Consider the following 8,252-nt stretch of genomic DNA (forward strand, 5'->3'; position numbering starts at 1 on the left):
AGTCTTGGCTTTCCCTATTACTTACTGGTTGTGTAACCTTTACTAATTGTCGCTTATATATTGGTTGTATAATATTACTATTTCTGGAGCTGAGTTTTATCAACCTCTAAAGGAAAAAGCTGTGCAACAGAACTGTTGGATCCTTTTCCAGTTCTAATATTTTATGATTCCAAGTGCTGTTGAATTACAAAATTTTAATGATTTATTTCTGCTTTTTCTTTATACCATTTGGGTCATTCTCAGACATAAGCAAAATGGTTTAAACTGTTTCTGTGATCATCAGCTTCCTTCCTTGCTGTAGTGCCAAACACACTGTGGACATGCAAACTAATCTTAATTGATTCAATAATGATTATGATGGCAATGAAGAGCCCAGTGATTTTAATTTGAGCCAAATTCTCTCCCAGTTATATGGCTAGTATTTTGAGTAGCAGCTGTGAACAGATCTGCATTTCCTTCCCCACGCCACCCTCACAACAGTCTGAAATCTTTGCTTCAAATGAGAAAAATCAGAAGCTAAAAATGCAGCTTCAATCTGTCCTACTGTCCAGTCATTAAACTCCCTATATCACATTTCTTTAAATCAATCAACTCTTAAATATTATTGCAAGGAAAAAGGGTACAAAGTGGTAAGAGGGAAGTCAGAAGATAAAGGTTCAAATAACAGCAAATCATAACTCAGGTTAATATCCATCTTTCAAGATTAGAACATAACATGTCATGAATGACAGAACATATGTGAGCTGATCACTCCAGTGTTTCCAGATATAATTGGAGGTTCATAAATAGTAGCAGGAGTAATTATAGCTACCAGTTACTGAGAGCTTACTGTGTGCCAGGTACTTTCTATATGAGTGTGTGTGTGTGTGTGTGTGTGTGTATTAATGAGATATATACATATACATGTGAAGGGTATGTGATATTATAATCTATAACAAGAAATTTATATTTGGTCTTGGTCTTCTCTTTTAGCAGGAATATAAACCCCTTGGAATTTCCTAAGTGGTCAGCATGATAAAAGTGTCTTTTATGATTCATAACGAGCCCCTTAAACCACACCATAGTTTATGTTAATGAAGGGACTATTGAAAAGGTACAAAGTTGGGGAGGGAAATGGGGCTAGAGATTAAGCTAATCACTGGTAGCCAGTAATTTAATCAATCATATCTACTTAATGAAGCCTCCCTAAAAACCCAAAAGCACAAGGTTCAGAAAATCTCTCAGGTTGGTTAACACATGTAAGGTTCTTGGAAAATGCTGTGTCCCAGAGATGGCAGGAAAGTGCCTCTTCCTACATACCTTGTCCTGGGCATCCCTTACTTGGTGGTTCCTGTTATATCATTTTCTAATAAACTGATAATCTATTAAGTAAAATGTTTTCCTGAGTTCTGTGAGCTACTCTAGCAAATTAATTGAACCTGATTTATAGCCAGTGGCTCAGAAGCACTTATGATTCGCATCTGAAGTGGGGAAGCGGCAATCTTGGAGGACTAGACCCTTAACCTGTGGGACCTGACGCTGTCTCCCAGCTGGTGTCACAGAACTGTTGTAACTATTAGTACTAGTGCAGCATCGTTTGTGTTTATAATACCTTAAACTTAGTCACCAACAGAAATCACAGATTTTTTTGTATCAAATTAAAGTTGTAACAGATATCTTAAAATATTACTTATATTCATAAATATACTTTGAAATTATCATAGTTACTAGATTTGATACTAGACTATGCCATTTTATGCAGTTTTTAAATATATCTGCAAATTATTTTTATATTCCTCCCATCAAGAGGTAGGTGCTATGTTCCTATCTCTTGAATCTGGACCAGGCCCAATGACTTGCATATAATCAATGGAATGAGGTGGAAGCGACAATACACGCCTCCAGGGGAAATGCCATAAAAGGCTATATACAGTTTTCCCCTTGCTGGAACACAAGCACTGGGAGCTCTGAGCCACTATGTAATAAATTCAGGTACCCTACGGTTAGTTACCATGCTATGAGGAAGACCAAACAAGCCTAAGTAGAGAGACCTGAAAGACAGACAGAGTGAGCAATTTGACCAGGCTCCAATTATTCTTGTTTTGATTGGTAGAAATAGGTGTATTACAAGGTCTCTCTACTCTGGCTGATGGGAACACAAACTATTCCCAGCCTTGTGTAAACATCAAAAAGTGTTTGGCCTACTGTTTTTTGGCACCAGGTCTCATGGAATTTCAGTCTTCATTGCACAGATTAATACACAGCCAAACAACAAGGGGAAGGCTATACCAAGCAGACCAACCTCTCTCTGTGCCGCTTCCTCCTCTCTGATATCTTCTCACGGGTTTACCTCAATTCCCATCTCTGTCTCCTCCATTCAGTGAAACGCCTAGTCTCTGTTTAAATTTCCTCCCAGTGAAACAACTAGTCTCTGTTTAAATTTCCTCCCTGTTCTGCCCTCCATGCAGTAGGCTGGAGTCATTGTAGGACTTACCTTTTTTCTCTTCTCTCAGGGATCACAATTACGTATTGCCTGTTGTCCAGTGTTTGAAAACAGTCACTTCATACATTATGCCCAATTTTCTAGTTGTTTCCAGGGGAAAGGCAATTCTGCATAAGCAGAAGTTCAAATATAAATGTTAAACCTTACATTAAAAAACTGAATTATGCTGTCTTAAATTCATCTTCAAAAGTACAAAGAGCCCCTCATACTATATTATTAATAGCAAATATTCTCAACAATGTTCTCTATGGTAGCTGTTATCATCTCTAATTTCTCATTCTTTACCTGGGTATATTCTGACTTCCTCACTGAAAGAGTTCTTATCACACTATCTATGATAACCCTTATTACTATAGCTAAAGATTATACTTCAGTTCTTTTCTTACTTGACCTTCTACAACTGTGATACCCAATATGGTAGCCACTAGCCACATGTAGCTACTGAGTACCTGAATTGTGGTGAGTTCAAATTAAGAGGTGCTAGAGGTATGAAAGACACATCAGAGTTCTAGGACTTTGTAAGGAAAAAGGATATAACATACCATATTAATCTTATATGAATTACATGTCCAAATGTTCTAGATATAATCAGTTAAACAAAATAGTTTTAAAATTATTTTCACCTGCTTCTTCTTACATTTGTAATACTGCAACTAGAAAAATGTGACTCTCATTGACGTCTCATGACCAGTACTGTTTTATAGCAACCTCTTGTACTAATAAAACCCCTGCTTTCAACTCTCTCCTTCCATAGTTTGGGGACTCTGGTCTTCCCTAGTTTTCCTGCTCTCACTGTCTGCTCCTCAGACCTCTCTTCTGAGACCTAAAACTATTGTTCTCAAATTTTGGCATGCCGCAAGATCACTGAATTGCCTGCCAAAAATGCAGATTCTTAGAATTTATCTGTAGAGATTCTAATCTAATCTGGTATAAACCTTTCTTATTAAGAAGATTCTCAATTTCGTTCTCATCTTCTGTTTTTTTTTTTTTTTTTTTTTTTTTCCAGCTGCTTACTGCATATCTTGGGGATGTCTCAAACTTAACATATCTAACATTTATTTCTTTGTCTCTATTTTCCCTAACCCTTTGTCCTCCTAGTTACCCAAGCTAGAACCCTAAAATCATTCTCTCCTTCTTCCTCACATCTATATCTAATCAGTTATAAAATCCAACTAAATCTAATTGCTTAACCTCTATCCTCTTTATGCTTTCTTAAATCCCTTACTTCTTCTCAATCTTGACACTATTGATATCACAACAGTTCTTTGTTGGGAGGGATTGTCTTGTGCATTGTAGGATGGTTAGATGTTTCCCTGTCTTTACCCCAGGAGTTATCAGTAGCACCCCCTAGCTTGAACAATCAAAAATGTCTCCTACATTACCAAATGTCTTGGGGATGTCATAGGAATTACCTTTTCTCTCTCTTATTTTTTTTAAACAGATTTTTTTTTTAAGATTTTATTTATTTATTTGACAGAGATCACAAGTAGGCAGAGAGGCAGGCAGAGAGAGAGAAGGAAGCAGGCTCCCCGCAGAGCAGAGAGCCCAATGCAGGGCTCAATCCCAGGACCCCGGGATCGTGACCTGAGCTGAAAGCAGAGGCTTTAACCCACTGAGCCACCAAGGCGCCCCTCGGAATCACCTTCTAACTCCACAGAGCCACTACCTTGGTTGATTGAGGCCTTCATTATTAATCACCTGCATTAGGGCAAGAGATTCCATCTGGCCCTCCTGCCCAGAACTGGACCTCTTCCCGATTTCCCAGTCTCCTTATAGTTTTGCAGTTTTCTTCAGTATAAAATCTAGTATTTCTAATATGCAACAAAGGAGGTACTATCTGTCCTCTACTTACCTCTCCAGCTTCCCACTCCAATTATACTGAATTCCTCACAGTTTCCTTAAGGACGGAAGAAAGTCATAAAAAGTGTTAGTCAGAAGAAGTGTTAAGCACACTAGTAGCTTAGGAGATAAATGCAAAGCTCCTGGGATGTTTTATATATAGAATATGAGTAACTATATACTTTGTGAAACATAGGCAGAATTTTGTTAAATATACATAGTAAGTTTGTAAACTATAAGGCATGCCAAAGTTAAATAAAAAACATGATGGGAGAAGGTCATTGATAGTCAAAAAGGGATAAAAAAGCTAAGATATGAGTAACTGTGCCATCTCTGGTCTGAAAGCTTTGTCAGCCCTAAATTAGCTACCCATGACACATAGTATAGTTTCACATGTATGTGCTCTATCCAAGAAATGCAAATAAAATCAGCGCTCTGTTCATCAAACTAACTAGTAGGCTCTGATTGTGGTCAGGCATGTTTCCCTGCATAGACAACAGAGCCGGGTGTACCACTAGCCCAAAGCACTTTCCACCTGTGGGCCTCCTTGGTAGGATCTTAACTCTAGTCCTCACAAGCATATCATCAGTGGAAAAGGCTAATGTGGCAGACAGAACATCTGAGTATTGCATAACTCATGATTCGGGTGATGCTGTCCTTCCACTTGCTTGTACCCTAAGTGTGTGAATTACTCCAATTATTTCCCTTGCTTCTCATTGGGTATTTAAATTGATTCAATAAACAAAGTTATTCAAGCATCTTAATTTGGTCTGTAAGCCTTCTGTTTCATTACCTCTAGGATAGCTTAACTAGTACTGTACTTGGAGACCACCAGTGTATCAAGTTGTTTTTCCATATGACAGCTCAAGTCAACCATTAATCTCCCCCATTGAATGCCCCTGATTTCATGCCTCTCATTTTATCCTGTTCATATCTTTGTGTTTCTATTATGACATTTATCACACCACCCTGTGATAAACTGTTTACTCCTCTGTCTCTAGTCTGAGTTCTTTCAAAGCAAAGACACATTTTATTCTGTTTCATTATTTCTTAGCAAAGTACCAGCCACAAAGTAACAAAAGAACGATTGAATGTGACCTCCTTCAGACACAGTCAAGGGGATTGTCCCCTGTTTTTGCCTTTTCCATTCCCTGGTTCTAAGACTGACTTGATTTTAGTGAGCAGCAAAACCCTGTCTGGTTGCAGGGCAGAACAGAAGGCATAGGATGGACCATAGCTAGGCTCACTGCCTTAAAACAACTTCATAAAATCTATCTATGAAAAACCCACAGCAAATATCATTCTCAGTGGGGAAAAGCTGACAGCCGTCCCTCTGAGATCAGGAACACGACAAGGATGCCCACTCTTGCCACTGTTGTTCAACATAGTCCTAGAAGTCCGAGCAACAGCAGTCAGACAACAAAAAGAAATAAAAGGTATTCAAATTGGCAAAGAAGAAGTCAAACTCTCTCTCTTCACCCATGACATGATACTTTATATGGAAAACCCAAAAGACTCCACCCCCAAATTACTAGAACTCATAGAGCAATTCAGTAGTGTGGCAGGATACAAAATCAATGTATGGAAATCAGTTGCTTTCTTATACACTAATAATGAAAATATAGAAATGGAAATTAAAGAATTGGTTCCATGTACTATAGCACCAAGAACCATAAGATACATTGGAATAAACCTAACCAAAGAGGTAAAGGATCTGTACTTGAGAAACTACAGAGCACTCATGAAAGAAATTGAATACATAAAAAGATAGAAATGCACTCCATGCTCATGGACTGGAAGAATAAACATTTTTAAAATGTCTAAACTGCCCAGAGCAATCTATACTTTTAATGTCATCCCAATCAAAATTCTACCAGCATTTTTCAAATTGCTGGAACAAACTATCCTGGAATTTGTATGGAACCAGAAAAGACCCCAAATTGCTAAGAAAATGTTGAAAAAGAAAAACAAAGCTGGGGACATCACATTGCTGATTTCAAGCTTTACTGCAAACCTGTGATCACCGAGACAGCATGGTAATGGCACAAAAACAGACACATAGACCAGTGGAACAGAGTAGAGAGTCCAGATATGGACCTGCAACTCTATGGTCAAATAATCTTCAACAAAGCAGGAAAAAATATACACTGGACAAAAAACAGCCTCTTCAATAAATGGTGCTGGGGAAATTGGACAACTATGTATAGAAGAATGAAACTGGACCATTCTCTTACACCATACACAAAGATAAACTCAAAATGGATAAAAAAGACCTCAACGTGATACAGAAATCTATCAAAATCCTAGAGGAGAATACAGGCAGTAACCTCTTCGACATCAGCCACAGCAACTTCTTTCAAAAATATGTCTCCAAAGGCAAAGGAAACAAAAGCAAAAATGAAGTTTTGGGACTTCATCAAGATAAAAAGCTTCTATACAGCAAAGGAAACAGTCAACAAAACAAAGAGGCAACCCACGAAATGGGAGAAGATATTTGCAAATGACACTATAGACAAAGGGCTAATATCCAACATCTATAAAGAGCTCCTCAAACTCAATAGTCAAAAAAACAGATAATCATGTCAAAAAATGGGCACAAGACATAGACACTTCTCCAAAGAAGATACACAAATGGCTAACAGACACATGAAAAAATGTTCATCATCACTAGCCATCAGGGAAATTCAAATCAAAACCACATCGAGATATCACCTTACACCAGTTAAAATGACCAAAGTTAACAAGACAAGAAACAACAAGTGTTGGAGAGGTTGTGGAGAAAAAGGAACCCTCTTACACTGTTGGTGGGACTGCAAGTTGGTGTAGTCACTTTGGAAAACAGCGCAGAGATTCCTTAAGAAATTAAAAACAGAGCTACCCTATGACCCTGCAATTGCACTATTGGGTATTTACCCCAAAGATATAGATGTAGTGAAAAGAAGGGCCACCTGTACCCCAATGTTCATAGCAGCAATGGCCACAATTGTCCAACTGTGGAAAGAGCCAAGATGCCCTTCAATGGATGAATGGATAAGGAAGAAGGTCCATATAGACAATGGAGTATTATGCCTCCATCAGAAAGGATGAATACCCCACTTTTGTATCAACATGGACAGGAATGGAGGAGATTATGCTGAGTGAAATAAATCAAGCAGAGAAGAGTCTGTTATCATATGGTTTCACTTCGTTGTGGAGCATAAGGAATAACATGGAGGACATTAGGAGAAGGAAAGGAAAACCGAATTGGGGTAAAATTGGAGGGGGAGACCCAGCATGAGAGAGTGTGGACTCTGAGAAACAAACTGAGGGTTTGGGAAGGGAGGGGTGGGAGGATGGGTGAGACTGGTGGTGGGTGTTAAGGAGGGAATCTATTGCAGGAGGCACTGGGTGTGGTGCAGAAACAATGAATCTTGGAACACTGAAAAAATGTTTAAAAAAATAAAATAAATTTAAAAATTAAATTAATAAAATAAAATAAATCAACCTACATCGGTGTGTTTCCTATTACTAGCAAGCTGGCGTGTTGGTGTGCCTTATTTCCCCGTCTCACATTTTGACCACTTGCCTGGTCAAAACCGCAACCGTTTGGGTGCCCCTCCCCGCACCCACACGCACCGGAAAATCATTCGAGGCTGAGACCCTTCAGTCTAAGAGATTACAAGCTCTCCAGAACTCTGGATGAACAAAATCCACTTTAAAAACCGAGCACCTAAACTGCGGCAGACGTAAGGGTCCACGAAATACACGGTTTCTTCCCTCACAAATTTTACAAGCATCTTCCTGGAGCCTACATTTTACTTTTAAGTAATAAACATAGCTATTTTTATAGTTTATAATAAGTGAGATGCATTGGGGAATACATTTCGTTTGAACAAATGAAATCACTGAAAACGTGAGGCTGTAAATAAAGGGTCTGTTCTTGTAACTCGTT

Source organism: Mustela lutreola, chromosome 1 (genome assembly GCF_030435805.1).
Source record: "Mustela lutreola isolate mMusLut2 chromosome 1, mMusLut2.pri, whole genome shotgun sequence".
In the NCBI taxonomy this organism is placed as follows: Eukaryota; Metazoa; Chordata; class Mammalia; order Carnivora; family Mustelidae; genus Mustela; species Mustela lutreola.